We start from the raw sequence: 19,369 nt of genomic DNA on the forward strand, positions 1-19,369 counted from the left end.
GTCTCCTGATTTGTTCATTTTTCCACTCTGACTGGCATGAGATGCTATCTCAGTGTGGTTTTGATTTGTATTTCCCTGATGATAAGTGATGCTGAGCATCGTTTCATGTGTCAGTTGGCCATCTGGATATCCTCTTTGGAGAAGTGTCTGTTCAGATCTTCTGCCCATTTCTTCACTGGATTATTCATTTTTTGGGTGTGGAGTTTGGTGAGTTCCTTGTAGATTTTGGATTCTAGCCCTTTATCCAATATGTCATTTGTAACTATCTTCTCCCATTTCACCAGTTGCCTATCAGTTTTCTTGTTTCCATTGCCGTGCGGAAGCTCTTATTTCTTGGAGGTCCCAATGGTTCATTTTTGCTCTTGATTCCCTTGCCTTTGGCGATGTGTCGAGTAAGAAATTGCTGTGGTGGAGGTCAAGGAAGTTGTTTCCTGCTTTCTCCTCTAGGGTTTTGATGTTTTCCTGTCTCCCATTCAGGTCCTTCATCCATTTTAAGTCTATTTCTGTGTATGGTGCAAGAAAGTGACCTAGTTTCATTCTTTTTCATGTTTCTGCCCAGTTCTTCCAGCAACATCTTTTAAAAAGTCTCTCTTTTGTCCATTGGATACACTTTCCTGCTTTGTCAAAGATTAATTGGCCATCCAATTGTGGGTCCAATTCTGAGTTCTCTATTCTATTCCATTGGCCTATGTTTCTGTTTTTGTGCCAATACCATACTGTCTTGATGATGACAACTTTGCAGCAGAGGCTAAAGTCTTGGATTGTGATGCTTCCCGTTTTGGTTTTCTTCTTCAATATTACTTTGGCTATTCGGGGTCTTTTGTGGTTCCATACGAATTTTAGGATAGATGGTTCTAGCTTTGAGAAGAATACTGGTGCAATTTTGATTGAGATTGCATTGAATGTGTAGATTGCTTTGCATAGAAATGACATTTTAACAATGTTTCTTCTTCTGAGCCATGAACATGGAATGTTTTTCCATATCTCTGTGTCTTCTATAAATTTTCAATAGTTTTCATCAGACAGGTCTTTTACATCTTTGGAAAGGTTTATTCCTCGGTATTTTATGATTTTGTGTGCAATTGTGAATGGAATCAGTTTCTTGATTTCTCTTTCTGTTGCTTCATTATTAGTATATAAAAATACAATCGATTTCTGTATGTTGATTTTGTACCCTGCGACTTTGCTAAATTCATGGATCAGTTCTAGTAGGCTTCTGGTGGAGTCGGTCAGGTCTTCCATGTAGAATATCATGTCATTTGTGAAAAGTGAAAGTTTGACTTCATCTTTGCTGATTCTGATGCCTTTTGTTTTTGTTGTTGTTGTTGTCTGATTGCTGATGCGAGGACTTCCAGCACTATGTTCAACAACAGTGATGAGAGTGGACATCCCTGTAGCATTTCTGACCTCAGGGGGTAAAACTCTCACTTTTTCCCCATTGAGGATGATATTAACTATGGGCTTTTCATAAATGGCTTTTTTGATGTTTAAGGAAGTTCCTTCTATACCGACTTTCTCAAGGGTTTTTATTATGAAGGGATGCTGTATTTTGTCAAATGCTTTTTCTGCATCTATCAACAGGATCATATGGTTTTTATCTTTTCTTTTTTTATGTGATGTATCACATTGATGGATTTGTGAATATTGAACCAGCCCTGTAACACAGGAATGAATCCCACTTGATCATGGTGGATAATTCTTTTCATATGCTGTTGATTTTGATGGGTTAGTGTCTTGTTGAGGATTTTTGCATCCGTATTCATCAAGGATATTGGCCTGCAGTACTCTTTTTTGTCTAAGTCTCTATCTGGTTTGGGAATCAAAGTGATTTTGGTTTCATAGAATGACTCCAGAAGATTTCTTTCCATTTTTATTTTTTGGAACAGCCTGAGAAGAAAGTGTATTAACTCTGCTTTAAATGTCAGGTAGAATTCTCCTGGGAAGCCATCTGGTCCAGGGCTCTTACATGTTGGGAGTGTTTTGATAACTGATTCAATTTCTTCACTAGTAATGGGTCATTTCAGATATTCTATCTCTTCCCATTTGAATTTTGGTAGTTTTGTGTTTTGGAATTTGTCCATTTCTTATAGGTTGCCCAGTATGTTGGCATACAATTTTTCATAGTATTCTTTGATAATTGCTTGTATTTTTGAAGGATTGGTTGTAATAGATCCATTTTCATTCGTGATTTGGTCTGTTTGGGTGATCTGTGTTTTCTCTTTGAGAAGCCTGGCTAGAGGTTTATCAATTTCGTTTATTTTCCCAAAAAACCAACTCTTGGTTCCATTGATCTGCTCAACTGCTTTTTGGATTCTATATTGTTTATTTCTGCCCTGACCTTTATTATTTTTCTACTTCTACTTGGTTTGGGGTTTTCTTGCAGCTCTGCTTCTAGTTCCTTTAGGTACCCCATTATGTTTTGTATTGTATTGTTGTATTTTCATTTTCATTTCCATGTATTTTTCCATGTATTTCGTTTCCATGTATTTTTAAATTTATTTCCTAATTGCCTGATTGGCCCATTCATTCCTTAGTAAGTGTTCTTTAACTTCCATGTTTTTGGAGGTTTTCCAGACTTTTTCCTGTGACTGATTTCAAGTTTCATAGCATTGTGTTCGGAAAGTGTGCATGGTATGATCTCAATTTTTAAAAATTTATTGAGGGCTGCTTTTTGACCCAGTATGTGATCTATCTTGGAGAATGTGCCATGTGCACTAGAGACGAAAGTGAATTCCATAGCCTCAGGATGTAGAGTTTTAAATATATCTGTCAAATCCATCTGATCCAATGTTTCCTGCAAGCCCATTGTTTCTTTAGTGGTTTTCTGTCTAGTTGATCTATCCAGTGGTGTAAGTGGAGTATTAACATCCCTTGAAATTGCACCTTTTTTTATCAATAAGATTATTTCTGGTTTTTTATTGTTTTATGTATTTGGGTGCTCCTGAATTCAGCATGTAGATGTTTATAATTGTTAGCTCTTCCTGACGGATATACCCTGTAATTATTATATAATGCCCTTCTTCATCTCTTGTTAGTGCCTTTACATTAAAGTCCAGTTTTTCCAATATAAATATGGCTTTCTTTTGACTTCCAGTCGCATGATAGATATTTCTCCATCCCCTTACTTTCAATCTGAAGGTGCCATCAGGTCTAAAGTGATTTCTTGTGCACAGCAAATAGTGGATCTTGTTTTCTTGTTTTTATCTATTCTGATACCCTATGTCTTTTGATTGGAGCATTTCATCCATTTACATTTGGTGTTATTATTGAAATATATTAGAATCATTGTGTTCTCTGTAGGATTCATGATTTTAGTGGTATCTCTGGTATATTTTCTTCATTGAAACATTCCCCTCATAGAATCCCCCATAAGATTTCTTGTAGTGCTGGTTTAGTGGTGATGAATTTCTTTAGTTTTTGTTTGTTTGGGTAAACGTTTATCTCTCCTTCTATTCTGAATGACAGGTTTACTGAATAAAGTATTCTTGACTGTGTATTTTTCCTGTTCATCACATATTAGTTTTTCTGCCATTGTTTTTTGCCCTTCCAAGTTTAAGTAGATAGGTCTGCTACTATCCTGATGTGTCTCCCTTTGTATGTTAGGGCCTGTTTATCACTAACTGCTTTCAGAATTCTCTCTTTATCCTTATATTTTGCCAGTTTCCCTATGATGTGTCATGCAGAAGATCAATTCAAGTTACATCTGAGGGGAGTTCTCTGTGCCTCTTGGATTTCAATATCTGTTTCTTTCCCCAGATTGGGGAAGTTCTTGGCTAAAATTTGTTCAAGTACTCCTTTAGCCGCTTTCTGTCTCTTCTTCTTCCATTGGAATTCCTATGCTATGGATATTGTTCCATTTGATTGCATCCCTCAGTTCTTGAATCTTCTTTCATGCTCCTGGGTCAATTTATCTTTTTTTTTTTTGGCTTCCTATTTTTATATAATTGTCTTCTAATTCTCCTCGCTGCCTCTTCAGTCCGTGCAGTGACCACCTTCATTTTATTATGCACCTCATTTATAGCAATTTTTAATTCATCACAACTATTTTTAAGGACCATAATCTTTGTTGCAATAGCATCTCTGGTGTCTTCCATGCCTTTTTCAAGCCCAGGGATTAATTTTATGATTATTGTTCTAAATTCTTGGTCAGGTATGTTGCTTATATATGTTTTGAGCAATTCTTTAGCTGTCACTTCTTCCTGGAATTTCTTCCCTTTCATCATCTTGGATAGCTTTCTGTCTCTTATAAGTTTTGAAAACTGTTATGTGCTCTGGCACCTGCGAGTACTGCTATATTAAAGGAAGCTCATTGATTGTCCAAGGCCTGTTCATTCAGGAATTGTACCTTTAACAATTGTCCCTCAGTCTCTCTTGTTGAGATTTTGGTTATTTTATTTCCCTACTCATAGTGATATTTGGTACTCTCCACCATGTGTACTTTGGCTTGTTTCTTGAGGTAGCCCTCGAAAGGAAAACAGACTGACAAACAAACTGAATAAAAGCATGCAAACACACAAACAAATCAAACAAACATACAAACCAAAAGAAAACAACAACAAAAAAAAGACCAAGGGAAATCTAAGAGCATAAAATGAGAAATCCCAGCTACATATAAAAAGCAGGTTGGAGGCAGTGCTGTTGGAAGAGCATATACAAAGAGGGAAATGGCAGGGGTGGGGAGAAAGAGAAATTGAGCATTGACCAGGCAGAGAGACTAAAAGGGTTAATTTAGATAGAGAAAGGGGAGACTACTGCAGGAGGTGACTAGAAAAAAAAAACCACCAAAGGCAATGTTGCTCAGAGAAACTATATAGTCTGATTATTTCACAGAGAGAGAAATGAAGGTAACCACGGAGGTGTAAAATATGCATCAAGAGAATGGATTAAATATGACTGTTTAAGCGAACCTATAACCAGAATACCCAGTTCAGCAGAGGGGAGAGATAAGAATGAGATAAAGGAGAATATATCTGAATAGCAAGAATTGATCTAGAGTTAATCACGGCAATGCATCAATGCTGGTCTCTGGGAAGGACTGTTGGTTTCCATATCATCTACTGGGCTTCGGTTAAAAAAAAAAAAAGTAGCTACCTTCCACAGATGGGCATGGCTTGGTATAGACAGGTCTCGCCTCCACTGTGGGTTGGGCAGGCTGCTCCTTGACACCCTGGTTTGGTGGTTTTGGGGAGAAAAATGGCGACCTCCAGTCCCTCTTGAGCCAAGCATAGCAAATCACTCTTTTGGGTCCAATCTCACTGTGCCTGGAGCACAGCAAGGTGACCCTTGTTCTATATCCTGCCACCAACCTCACTTCCAGCTCTTATTCCATGAGCATTAATGATATCACCTGAAATGTAATCCTGCAAGCCCAAGCCAGGGCACTTCCTCGCTGGGGATCAAGTAGGGGAGGGGTTCCTCCTTATGCCAACTGAGTCTCTTGTGCACCGTCTATCACAGAGGGAATTTCTGGGACTGGGACACCCACCCCAAAGAAATAACTGCAGTTAGAGATAGGATCTCTCTCCGAATGCCCTGCAGTTAGAGATGGGAGGATAGGATCCCTCTCTATCTGAGGCTGAGGATTTTCTCTTCTCCAGGGACAGTTCTAGAAGCAATTTTAGCCTCTTTTTCTTCCCTTTGTCTCTCATCAGAGGGGGCTCCCTCCCCTCCGTGCCTCTGTGTCCCGGCCCATTTTTGTCTTCCCCAGTTCACAATCATGCACCTATGAGGCTGCCTTCTTAGGAGACTCTGTCTCTTTTCCTCCCAGACTCTTGTGTCTCAGCATCCTTTGGCTTCAGCCCTTTGTTTGAGAGATGCAGGTGGGAAGTATGGAATTCCCTATTTCTCTGCCATATTCCCCAGTGAAATCCACTAAGCACTTTTTGGGGGGTTATATATTTTGGTACTTTCATAGCGGGTATTGTACATACTCTTATGTCTCTTCTGTTCCTCTTTTTTTCCCTCAAGCACAAAGGAATATTTAACAAAACATTATTCTTTTCTCTCTTTTTTCCAGTTTTATTTTAATTCCATTTAATTATACTAGTTTCAGGTGGATAATAGTGTGATTCAGTACTTCCATACAACACCTGGTGATCATCCCAGCAAGTACACTCTTTAATCCTCATCACCTATTTAACCCTGACTCACCCAACTCCCCCTAGTCACTATCAGTTTGTCCTCTATAATTAAGAGTCTGCTTCTCGAGTTCTCTCTCTTTCCCTTTGCTTGTTTGTTTTGTTCCTGAAATTCCACATATGAGTGAAATTATATTGTATTTGTCTTTCTCTGACTTAATTCACATAGCATTATACTTTCTAACTCCACCCATGTCCTTACACGTGGCAAGATTTCATTCTTTCTTATGGATGAATAATATTCCATTGTATGTATATACCGCATTTTCTTTATCCATTCATTGATCAATGAACACTTAGGTTGCTTCTGTATCTTGGCTATTGCAAATAATGCTGCTATAAATATAGGGGTGCATATATCTCATCAAGTTAGTGTTTTTATATTGTTTGTGTAAATACCCAGTAGTGCAGTTGCCAGATCATAAGGAAGCTCTATTTTTAACTTTTTATGTTATTACATTTTTAAGTTTTAATTTTAATTTCAGCTAGCTAACATACAGCCCTATATTAGTTTCAGGTGTATAATGTAGTAATTCAACACTCCATACATCACCCTGTGCTCATCGTGACAAGTGCACTCTTTAATCCTCATCACCTATATTTTTAATCCATCCTCTCACCCACCACCCCTCTTGGAACGATCAGTTTGTTCTCTTGAGTAAGAATCTGTTTCTTAGTGTACCTATCTCTCCCTTTTTTTCTCCTTTGCTCATTTGTTTTCTTTCTTAAATTCCATACATGAGTGAGATCATATGGTATTTGTCTTTCTCTGACTGACTTATTTCACTTAGCATAATACTCTCTAGCTCTATCCATGTTGCTGCAAATGGCAAGATTTCATTATTTTTAATGGCTTAGTAGTATTCCAGCATATATAAATACCACATCTCTTTACTCATTCATCTGTCGATGGACACATGGGCTGCTTCCATATCTTGGTTATTGTAAATAATGCTCTAGAAAATAAGGGTACATGTATACCTTTGAATTAGTATTTTGGTAATTCTTTGGGTAAATTCCTAGCAGCGCAATTTCTGGATCATAGGATAGTTCTATTTTTAACTTTAAAAAAATGTTCATTTATTTTTGAGAGAGGGAGAGACAGACAGACAGAAATAGAGCAGGAGAAGGGTAGAGAGAGAGAGAGACAGAATCTGAAGCAGGCTCCAGGCTCTGATCTGTCAGCACAGAGCCTGACATGGGGCCTGAACCCACGAACTGCAAGATCAAGACCTGAGCCAAAGTTGGTCACTTAACTGACTGAGCCAACCAGATGCCCCTATTTTTAACTTTTTGAGGATCTTCCATACTGTTTCCCAGAGGGGCTGTATCAGTTAGCATTCCACCAACACTGCAAGAGGGTTCCGCTTCTTCCACATCCTCACCAACACCTATTGTTTCCTATGTTGTTGATTTTAGCCATTCTCACAGATATGAGGTGATATCTCATTGTACTTTTGATTTGCATTTCTTTTTTTAACTTATTTTAAGTTTTTATTTTAATTCCAGTTAGTTAAAATACAATGTAATATTAGTTGCAGGTGTACACTATAGTAATTCAACACTTTCATACGTCACCAGGTGCTCAGCACAAGTGCCCTCCTTAATCCCCATCACCTATTTCACGGCCTTCCTTTCCTCTGGTAAACATTAGTTTATTCTCGGTAATCGAAAGTCTGTTTCTCGGTTTGTCTCTTTCTTATTTTTTCCCTTTGCTTGTTTGTTTTGTTTCTTTTTTTTATAGTCTTTTTGTCAAGTTGGTTTCCATTAAACACTCAGTGCTCATCCACACAAGTGCCCTCCTCCATGCCCATCAGCCCTCTTCCCCTTCCCCCTCCCCCTTCAGCCCTCAGTTTGTTCTCAGTATTCAAGAGTCTCTCATGATTTGCCTCTCTCCCTCTCCCTATTTTCCCCCTTCCCTTCCCCCATGGTCCTCTGTTAAGTTTCTCCTGTTACACTTATGAGTGAAAACATATGGTATCCGTCCTTCTCTGCCTGACTTATTTCACTTACCATGACACCCTCAAGCTCCATCCACGTTACCATGAATGGCCAAATTTGCATTTCTTAATGATTAGTGATGTTGAGCATCTTTTCATGTGTTTGTTGGCCATCTTGATGTCTTCTTCGGAGACATATCTGTTCATGTCTCCTGACCATTTTTAAACTGGATTTTTTTGGTGTGTTGAGTTTCTGTGGAAGTGTTAAGTTTTATAAGTTTTTTAAATATCTGGAATACTAACCTTTTATCAGATATGTCATTTACAAATATCTTTCCCCATTCCATGGGGTGCCTTTTAGTTTTGTCGAATGTTTCCTTCACTATGGAGAAGGTTTTTACTTTGGTGAAACCCCAATAGTTTATTTTTGCTTTTGTTTTCCTAGCTTCAGTATACATATCCAGAAAGAAGTTGCTACAGCTGATGTCAAAGAGGTTACTGCCTGTGTTCTCCTCTAGCATTTTGATGGTTTCCTGTTTCATATTTTGTGAAATATCATGAAATGATCTTTCATCCACTTTGAATTTATTTTTGTATATGGTGTAAGAAAGTGGTCCAGTTTCATTTTTCTGAATGTGGCTGTCCAGTTTCCCCTACACCATTTGTTGAATAGATTGTCTTTTTCCCATTGGATATTACTTCCTGCTTTTTGAAGATTAACTGACCTTATAATTGTGACTTCATTCTTGGGATTTTTATTCTGTTCCATTGATGCATGTGTCTATTTTTGTGTCAATACTATACTGTGTTGATCACTAAATTTTTGTAGTATAACTTGAAGTCCAGAATTGTGATGCCTATAGTTTTGCTTTCCTCTTTTCAAGATTGCTTTGGCTATTCAGTGTATTTGATGTAACTGGAGTTGTTCCATACAGATTTTAGGAGTGTTTTCTCTCTCTGTGGTGAAAAATGCCGGTGGTACTTTGGTAGCGATTGCATTAAAAGTGTAGATTGCTTTGGATAGTGTAGATATTTTAACAGTATTTGTTCTTCCAATTCATGAGCATGGAATGCCTTTCCATTTCTTTGTTTGATCCTCAGTTTCTTTCATTAGTACTTTATAGTTTTCATAGTACATATCTTTCACTTTTTTGGTCAGGTTTATTCTTAGATATCTTGTTATTTTGGGGGCAGTTGCAAATGAGATTGAATTTTTAATTTCAATTTCTGCTGCTTCATTATTGGTGTATAGAAATGCAACAGATTTCTGTACTTTGATCGTTCAACTATACTGAATTCATGTATCAATTCTTGCAGTTTTGGGGTGGAGTCTTTCAGGTTTTCTATAAAGAATACCATGTCATCTGAAAGTAGTGTAAGTTTTATTTCTTCTTTACTGATTTGGATGTCTTTTATTTCTTTTTGTTGTCTGATTATTGTCTCTAGGACTTCCAGTACTTTGTTAAATAACAGTGGTAAAAGTGCACATCCCTGTCTTATCCCTGGTTGTAAAAAAGAACTCTCAGTTTTTCCCCATTGAGGATGAATTTTACTGTATGTTTTTCTTATATGGCCTTTATTACGTTGAGATATGTTCACTCTGAAGCTATCTTGCTTAGTGTTTTTATCATTAATTAATGTTTTACTTTATCAAATATTTTCTGCATCTATTGAAATGAACATATAATTTTAACCCTTTCTCTTATTGGTGTGATTTACACATATTGAACAACAATTATGAGTCAGGAATAAATCCCACTTGATTACGGTGAATTATTTTTTAAATGTATTGGTGGATTTGGTTTGCTAGCACTTTATTGAGAAGTTTTGCATCTATGTTCATCAAGAATATTTGCCTGTAGTTCTCTTTTTTATTTTTTTTATTTTTTTAATTTTTTTTCACATTAAAGCACAAAGTTTTTTTTAATAACAAAAATTAGAGAAGGCACAGACAATCCAGAAGATTATATGCACAAAGAATTTTTAAATAAATGCAATGTAATAATCTGGAAATTTAAAGTGACATAGATTCTCAGCATAAAGAGGTGGTGGTGATGGTGGAGGGCACTTAAGGGGAAGAGCACTGGGTGTTGTGTGGAAAACAATTTGACAATAAAATATGGAGAAAATAAATAAATAAAGTGACATAGATTATATTCTGTGAAAATGTGTTTCTCAAAAACAAACATTTTAAAAATAAAAACCAACGAATGACAAAGATATTACAAATAAAAAGAACAACAAGATATTCTAACATATATCTCGGATTAAGGAAAGTTTCCAAAAGTGCAAAATTTCTAAAGAAATATATGACATATTTATCTGTAAAACAATAAAAATAAAGACAAAAGTAATTCACAATCGGAAGACTAGCACAATTAATAAGTATGAGAAATTATGTTTTATCATAATATTACATGAGTAACAATTTATAAAAATAAATCATTTTACCAACCATTAGATGGTAATATTTTTTATTTCTTTTTTCCTGTTTATTTATTTATTTTTTTAACATATGCAATTATTTTCCATCATTTACACTACAGTAGTTACAATTACACTCCAAACAGAAAAGCAAAGTAAAAAATCAAAACCCCAACTTCTATTTCATGTAATTAGACTTATACAGAAATTAGAAGGTTAAGTAACAACTAGTTAATCACCTAATTTCACAGCTATCTGAAGTGGCCATCATTATATAGCAGCTTACCTATGATACATTCAAGATACATGATACAATTTATTACTTGCCCATAAGCTAAAACACAGCCTGCTTAATACCTTTCCTTAAATTCCACCTCTATACTACAATATACTTGAGGTCCATGCAAAAAAAGTAGCTATCTTTTATATAGGAAATGAATGATTAAGTAGTTCTCTTTTTTAGTGGAGTCTTTATCTGGTGTTGATATTTGAGTAATGCCGGCTACATAGAATGAAGTTGGAAGTTCTCCTTCCTTTTCTATTTTTGGAATAGTTTAAGAAAGTGAGATATTAACTCTTCTTTAAATGTTTGTTAGAATTTGCCTGTGAAGGCATGTGTCCTGGGCCTCTGGGTTTTTCTTGAAAAAAAATTTTTTTTTTTTATTAATGACTCAATGTCTTTGTTGGTTATTGGTCTGTTCAAGTTGTCTATTTCCTCCTGTTTCATTTTTGGTAGTTAATATTTCTAGGAATTTATACATTTCTTTTAGGTTGTCTGATTTTTTGGCACACAGTTTTTTAAAATATTCTTTTATGATTGTTTATATTTCCATGGTTTTGTTTATTATTTCTCCTCTCTCATCTGTGCTTTAATTTATTTGTGTTCTCTCTCTCTCTCTCTCTCTCTCTCTCTCTCTCTCTCTCAATATGTCTAGTTAGAGGTTTATCAATTTTATTAATTTTTTCAAATAATCAGCTCCCCATTTCATTGATCAGTTCTGTTGTGTGTGTGTGTGTTTGTGTGTGTGTGTGTGAGTTTCTGTATCATTTATTTTTGTTCTAATATTTGATATTTCCTTCCTTCTACTGACTTTAGACTTCATTTGTTGTTCTTTTTCTAGCTCCATTAGGTGCAAAGTTAGGTTGTTTATGTGAGATGTCTGTGTTTATTGAGGTAGGCATATATTACTATATATTTCCCTCATAGGACCACTTTTGCTGCATCCCAAAGGGTTTGGACTGCTGTGTTTTTATTTTCATTTCTTTCCATGTATTTTTAAAAATGCATGGAGAAGTGTCTGTTCTCCAAAGAGGACATCCAGATGGCAAACAGGCACATGAAACGATGCTCAGCGTCACTCATCATCAGGGAAATACAAATCAAAACCACACTGAGATATACCTCACACCAGTCAGAGTCGCTAAAATGAACAAATCAAGAGAATATTGATGCTGGTGAGGATGTGGAGAAACGGGCACCCTCCTACACTGTTGGTGGGAATGGAAACTGGTGCAGCCTCTGTGGAAAACAGTATGGAGGTTCCTCAAAAACCTATCAACAGAACTCCCCTATGACCCAGCAATAGCACTGCTAGGGATTTACCCAAGGGATACAGAAGTGCTGATGAACAGGAGCACATGTACCCCAATGTTCATAGCGGCACTTTCTACTATAGCCAAATCATAGAAAGAGCCTAAATGTCCATCAACTGATGAATGGATCAAGAAGATGCGGTATATATATATACAATGGAGTACTACATGACAATAAGCAAGAATGAAATATGGCCATTTGTAGCAAAGTGGATGGACCTCATGGGTGTCATGCTAAGTGAAATATGTCAGGCAGAGGACAGATACCATATGCTTGCACTCATAGGTCTAACAGGAGAAACCTAACAGAGGACCATAGGGCAGGGAAGGGGGAAAGAGAGCTGGGGATAGTGAGGGACACAAATCATGAGAGACTATTGAATACTGAAAAGGAACCGTGGACTGAAGGGGGAGGGGGAGGGAAGGAAGGGGGTGAAGGTCATGGTGGGGGGCACTTGTGGGGAGAAGCACTGGGTGTTATATGGAAACCAATTTGACAATAAACTATTATAAAATACATGGATAATTTATTTTTTGATTTCGTGTTTGGCCCATTCATTGCTTAATAAGATGTTGTTTAAACATCATGTATTTGTATTCTTTCCAAATATTTTCTTGTGATTGACATCTAGTTTCATAACATTGTGGTCAGAAAAGGTGTATGGTATGACATTAATTTTTTGTATTTGTTGAAGGATGATTTTGACTTAATATGTGTTCTCTTCTGGAGATTTTTCCATGTGCACTTGAAAAGAATGTGCATTCTGCTGCTTTAGGATGGAATGTTCTAAATATAACTGTTAAGTCCATCTCGTCTAGGGTGTCATTTAATGCCGCTGTTTCCTTGTTGATCTTTTCTTTAGATGATCTTTTGATGTAAGTGGGGTGTTAAAAATCCCCTGCTGTTATTATATTGAGTTCCTTTATATTTGGTATTGTTTTATATATTTGAGTGCTTCACATTGGGTGCATAAATATCTACAATTATTACTTCTTCTTTTTGGATTTTACCCTTTATCATTATATACTGCCCTTCTTTTTCTCTTGTTTTCATATTTGTTTTATTTTTATTTGTTATTATTTTTAATTATATATTTTTTTAAGTTTGTTTGTTTGCTTATTTATTTAGAGAGCGCTCATGAGTGGGAGGGGGGCAGAGAAAGAGGGTAAAAGAATCCCAAGCGGAGTCTATGCTGTCAGTGCTGAGCCTGATGCAAGACTCAGTTTTACAAACTGAGACATCATGACCTGAGCCAAAAATCAAGAGTCAGACACTTAACCGACTGAGCCTCCCAGACTTTGCTTTAAAGTCTAGTTTGTCTGATATAAGTATTCTACTCCAGCTTTCTTTTGACTTTCATTTGCATGATAAATGTTTCTTCACCCCGTCAGTTTCATTCTGCAGGTGTCTTTAGGTCTAAAGTATGTCTCCTGTAGGCCACTTATAGATAGGTCTTGTTTTATTATTATTGTTATTATTTTTTCTGACACACTATATTTTGATTGGAGCATTTAGTTTATTTACATTCAAAGAAATTGTTGAGAGAGACGCATTTATTGTCATTTTATTATTTGTTTTGTCATTGTTTCTGGAATTATTTTTCTGATCCTTTGTTGTCTTTGTTACTTTTGGTCTCTCCTTTGCACTCAAAATATCCCCTTTAATGTTTCTTGCACGTTTGGTTCATTGGTCATAAAGTCTTTTTCTTTTCCATTTTTCTTTTGTCTAGGAAACTATTTTTCCTTCTATTCTGAATGATAGCTTTACTGGATAGAACACTCTTGGCTCCAGATTTTTCCCATTCAGCATTTTGAATATATCATGCCATTCATTCTGGCTTGCCAAGTTTCTGTTGAGAGATCTGCAGCTAGCCTTATGTTGTCTCCCCTTGTTGCTTTTAAGATTCTTTATCACCGTATTTTGCAAATTTAATTACAATATGTCTTGTTGTTCACCAGCTTTTGTAGATTTCGTAAATTAGGGATTTCTTTTGTCTTAATGCTTTTAAGATTTTTTTTCTTTATCACTATATTTTCCCACTTCAGTTACAATGTGGGTTTGTATAGGTCTGGTTTTGTTGATTTTGGTGGGAGTTCTCTGTGTCTCCTGGATTTGGATGTTTGTGTCCTTCCCCAGACTAGGAACGTTTTCAGGTATTATTTCATCAAATAAATTATTTTTCCACTTTTATTTCTCTTCTTCTTCTTGAACTCCTGTAATATGAATGTCATTACATTTGATGGAGTCTCTGAGTTCTCCTAGTCTATTCCCATGTTGCCTCATTCTTTTTTTCTCTCTCTCTCTTTTGCTCAGCTTGATTGATTTCCATTTCTCTGTCTTCTAGGTCACTAATTCATTCTTTTTCTTCCATACTGCTCTTTATTTCATTGTGTTTTTTTCATTTCATTTATTTATCCCCTTATCTCTGCTCTGTTATTCTTTATCTCTGTGTTAAGGGACTCACTTTTGTCTTCCACTCTTTTCTCAAGTTCAGTGAGTATCCTTATGACTATTGCTTTAAATGATCCATGCGGCATGCTACTTATCTCTGTTTTGCTTAAATCTCTGGCTATGACCTTGTCCCTTTATTTTGTTTGAATACATTTTCTATCTCTTCGTTTTGTCTGTCTCTCTGTGTTTGTTTCTCTGTTAAGAAAGTCAGGTAATCTTCGGCTCTTTAAAGTAGTCTGATGTTTAAATTAGTGACTTTAAGAAGAGCTCCTGGAATGACCTGCCATGCCATGTCTCCTGTTTACAAAACTTGGCATTTTGGTAGCGTATTTTATTTGTTGCTCACCTTCTGCTATTGTGTCTGAGTCGCTTTTACTTTCATTATAGATATCTGTATTGACTCTGCCTTTTGTGGGCTGTGCTTATTCTCTGTGGTGTTAGTGGGACCCAGGCTGGCCAACTCTGAGGGGGTATGCTTTTTGGAGAACTTGGGAGTGAGGCAGCAGGGCTACAACTATTTGTGCTGGGCCACTAGTCCTATGCTGGTTCTCCCAAAGTGCTGCAATAGCTGGGTCTCTTCACTGGAATGGCCAGAAGTGCAAGGCTGGATATGGTGTGCAGTGATGGTGGGGCACAGCTGGGTCTGCTCACAATGGTGGGTGGGGCCATGTGGCTGGGTGCTGCATAGTGGCTGGTCATGGCCTTCTTTTCTCACCATTTACTCTCTTATATTGCTTTTCTTTTCTTTACAAAATTTACCACTACTTGGCATATCATATGTTTCCTGGTTTAGTCGTTTATTTTCTGTTTCCCACTCTACAATATAATTCTCACAAAAGGAAGAAATTTTGTGTTGCATGTTCATTACTATATTCTCAGTGCCTAGAACAGTGCCACAAAGACTCATAGATATTATTTTTTAATGAATTAGTAAAATAAATCATCATTTTACAAATGACATTGGAGCCCAGAATAGTGAAACCACTTGCCTGTATAGAAGCTGCCTAGACAAGATATAAATCCATCTCTGCATAGGCAAGGACAGAAAAGCCTTGGCAAGATTTTGGTGGGTCTTGAAAACTAAGACAAGATGCCTCAACTTGACCTTATAAGCTTCTAGGGCAACTATAGAAGGTTTTAGAGTGTGGCCAGCACTTGCTGCTGCTGCTGCTGCTGCTGCTGCTGCTGCTGCTGCTGCTGCACAAGGAGGTATTTCAGGGCCAAATCTGTTGACAGAAAACCAATGGAATAAGGTGAAAAATGGGAGGTGGGGTGATGGAAGACTATTAGACGATTGGCAGCATAATAATGGAAAAAGCATTGGAATGGTCATGGGGGGGGGCTGGATTTATCTTCTTCTCTGGGCCTCACTGTTCCAGTCTGTATCCTAACAATGTCATATTCAGCCATGGATTTTTAGGCTACATTCTGGGGATCCCTAGAAGTCCTGTAAAAGTGTCACTACAGGGAGAATTGGGAGACTTATGTGATTATTACAACCAATGGGTACTGGAGGCAACTCAAATCTGAAGAACTAATTGTGCATATTTCATCCTTAATCCATGTTTAGTGACATCATGTTGATAGTTTCGAATTAGCCATGGTAGAAATATTTACATCACAAGAATCAGCAAATGCCATCAGCCAGAGCTTTTGTTTTTTTCTTCAGAGAGCTTATTTTTAAACATTTACCCATATACTACCAGTTTCAGTTCTCTAAACCCACATTAACCACAATAACTCTGATTTTATCTGCTATTTCTATTGGGATCCTAACATGTTTTTGTCTGAAAGGGGTATATAACTTAAATAGTTTGAAAACCACAGACCTAGTTTGTTATTAACAGTCCTGCTAGATCTGGCTTTACATGATTTGGGTACAAAAGCCCACACATGAGACTAGACACATACTAGGTACTGAACAAATGCTTATTATGTAACTTCAATGTACCAGGTCCTGGGAATATAAAACCAACAGACATAGAGCTTAGACTCTAATGGGAAGAGATAGATATTAAACAAACAACTCAAAATATGAAAATTAAAAGTAAAATATACAATATGGTTTAGCTATGAAGTCTCAGTGATATAAATGACAAATCTTGCTTTCACCACCAAAACTATTCATGAATTTATTGGAAGAACGGGAAAACAGGAAATATGCATAAGTCTGTGTGTGCAGGATTGGGGTGAATGGAATAAAGAGAGCAAAATGAGAGCTAGAATCTTACCTTCTATAAAAGATGAAAGGAGGAGTAGCAATATGAGGATGTTATTTAGAGTTATGAAGTGAAAATCCCCAAAATATCAGTTAAAAGATTTGAAAATAATTGTCTCTGAAGAAGGGGAAATGTTTTAACAAACATCATAGAATTATTTGATTGTTTTGATTATATGCATGTTTAACTAGAAAATAAGAGTTTTATATATAATGTGAAAAGTGGTGATGAGTACCATGCTGTTAAAATTAAGTGTCATGATGAGGTGTGCCTGGGTGGCTCAGTTGGTTAAGCGTCTGGCTTCGGTTCGGGTCATGATCTCGCGGTTTGTGGATTCAAGCCCCACAACGGGTTCTGTGCTGACAGCTAGCTCAGAGCCTGGAGCCTGCTTCAGATTCTGTATCTCCCTGTCTCTCTGACCCTCCCCTGCTCAAGCTGTCTCTCTCTGTCTCTCAAAACTAAATGAAAAAACATTTAAAAATTGTTTTTAATAAAATAAAATTAAATTAAGTGTCATGGGACAGAGAGTGTGGTAGGAAGGATATGGACACCTCCCCCCCAAATGTCCATTAATTCCCAGAATCCGTACATTAGTTAGATTACTTGGCAAAAGTAACTTACATTTATAAGTAGAGGTAAGGTTGTTAATCAACTTCCTTTAACATTGAGATTATTTCGGATTATCCAGATAGTGTCAATGCAATCTCTAGGGTCTTTAAAAGTGGAAAAGGGAAGGAGAGTCAGAGTTAGAGGAAAATGTTACTATAGAAAAAAATCACAAAAGGTACAACAGTGGTGGCTTTGAACATAGAGGAAGGAAAGACTTTGCAAAAGAATGTGAGTGTCCTCTAAAAGCTGAGAAGGAAATAGTTTACCCCCTAGAGTCACCAGGAAAAAAACGTGTTCTGTTGACATCTTGCTTTTTTAGCTCAATAATATCCATGGCAGAATTCTGTGCTCTAGAACCGTGAGACAGTAAATTTGTGTTGTTTTCTGCAACTGAGCTTTTGGCAATTTGTTATGGCAATTAATTAATTAATACAGAGATTAATAAGGTGGCATGTATTTCCTGAGAAAGTGATATTTTTAATTTTTAAAAGTTTTTTATTATTAATTTTTGAGAGAGAGAGAGGGAGAGAGAGAGACAGAGACAGAGTATGAGTTGGGAAAGAGCAGAGAGAGAGGGAGACACAGAATTCAAAGAAGGCTCCAGGCTCCTAGCTGCCAGCACAGAGCCTGATGCGAGACTCGAAATCACAAACCATGAGATCATGATCTGAGGTGAAGTCAGATGCTCAACCAGCTGAGCCTCCCATGCGCCCTGAGAAAGTGATATTTGAACAAAGATTTTGTAAAGCGGGGGATCAGGCTAGGCAGATATCTGGGAAAAAATAATTCCAAAATGGAGGACTGTAAATGGAAATGTCCTAAGGAGGAAACAAGCCTGGTATGTGCAAGTAGGTGTGATTAAAGCAGAGTGAGTGAAGGGGAAAACTTGTAGAGAATGTGTGGGAAAGAGGAGGACTGAGAAGGAGTACATCATGCAGGGTCTTGTAGGTCTTTTAAAGGATCTTAGCTTTTTTCTGTGATAAGGAATTATTGGAGGAATCTGAACATAGAAATGGCATGGACACGGGGCGCCTAGGTGGCTCAGTCGGTTAAGCGTCCAGCTTCAGCTCAGGTCATGATCTCATGGTTCGTGGGTTTGAGCCCCGCGTCAGGCTCTGTGCTGACAGCTAGCTCAGAGCCTGGAGCCTGTTTCAGATTCTGTATCTCCCTCTCTCTCTGACCTTTCCCGGCTCGCACTGTGTCTCTCTGTCTCTCAAAAATAAATAAAAAAAAACATTTTAGAAATGGCATGGTCTGATTTGTGTTTTAAAAGGTGTTCCTTGGGATGTGTCGAGGAAGAAATTGCTGTGATTGAGGTCTAAGAGGCTATTTCCTGCTTTTTCCTCAAGGGTTTTGATGGTTTCCTGTCTCACATTCAGATCCTTTATCCATTTTGAGTTTATTTTTGTGAATGGTGTCAGAAAGTCGTCTAATTTCATTTTTCTACATGTTGCTGTCCAGCTCTCCCAACACCACCTGTTGAAGAGGCTATCTTTTTTCCATTGGACACCCTTTCCTGCTTTGTCAAAGATTAATTGGCCATCTACTTGTGGGTCCAGTTCTGGGTTCTCTATTCTATTCCATTGGTCCATGTGTCTGTTTTTGTGCCAACATCATACTGCCTTGATGATGACAGCTTTGTAGTAGAGGCGAAAGTCTGGGATTGTGATGCCTCTCGTTTTGGTTTTCTTCTTCAATATTACTTTGGCCATTCGGGGTTTTTTATGGTTCCATATGAATTTTAAGATAGTTTGTTCTAGCTTTGAGAAGAATGCTAGTGCAACTTTTATGGGGATTGCATTGAATGTGTAAATTGCTTTGGGTAATAATGACATTTTAACAATGTTTATTCTTCCAATCCATGAGCACGGAATGTTTTTCTATTTCTTTGTGTCTTCAATTTCCTTCATAAGTCTTCTATAGTTTTCAGCATACAGGTCTTTTACATCTTTGGTTAGGTTTATTCCTAGGTATTTTATGGTTTTTCGTGCAATT

Source organism: Suricata suricatta, chromosome X (assembly GCF_006229205.1).
Source record: "Suricata suricatta isolate VVHF042 chromosome X, meerkat_22Aug2017_6uvM2_HiC, whole genome shotgun sequence".
Taxonomy (NCBI): Eukaryota; Metazoa; Chordata; class Mammalia; order Carnivora; family Herpestidae; genus Suricata; species Suricata suricatta.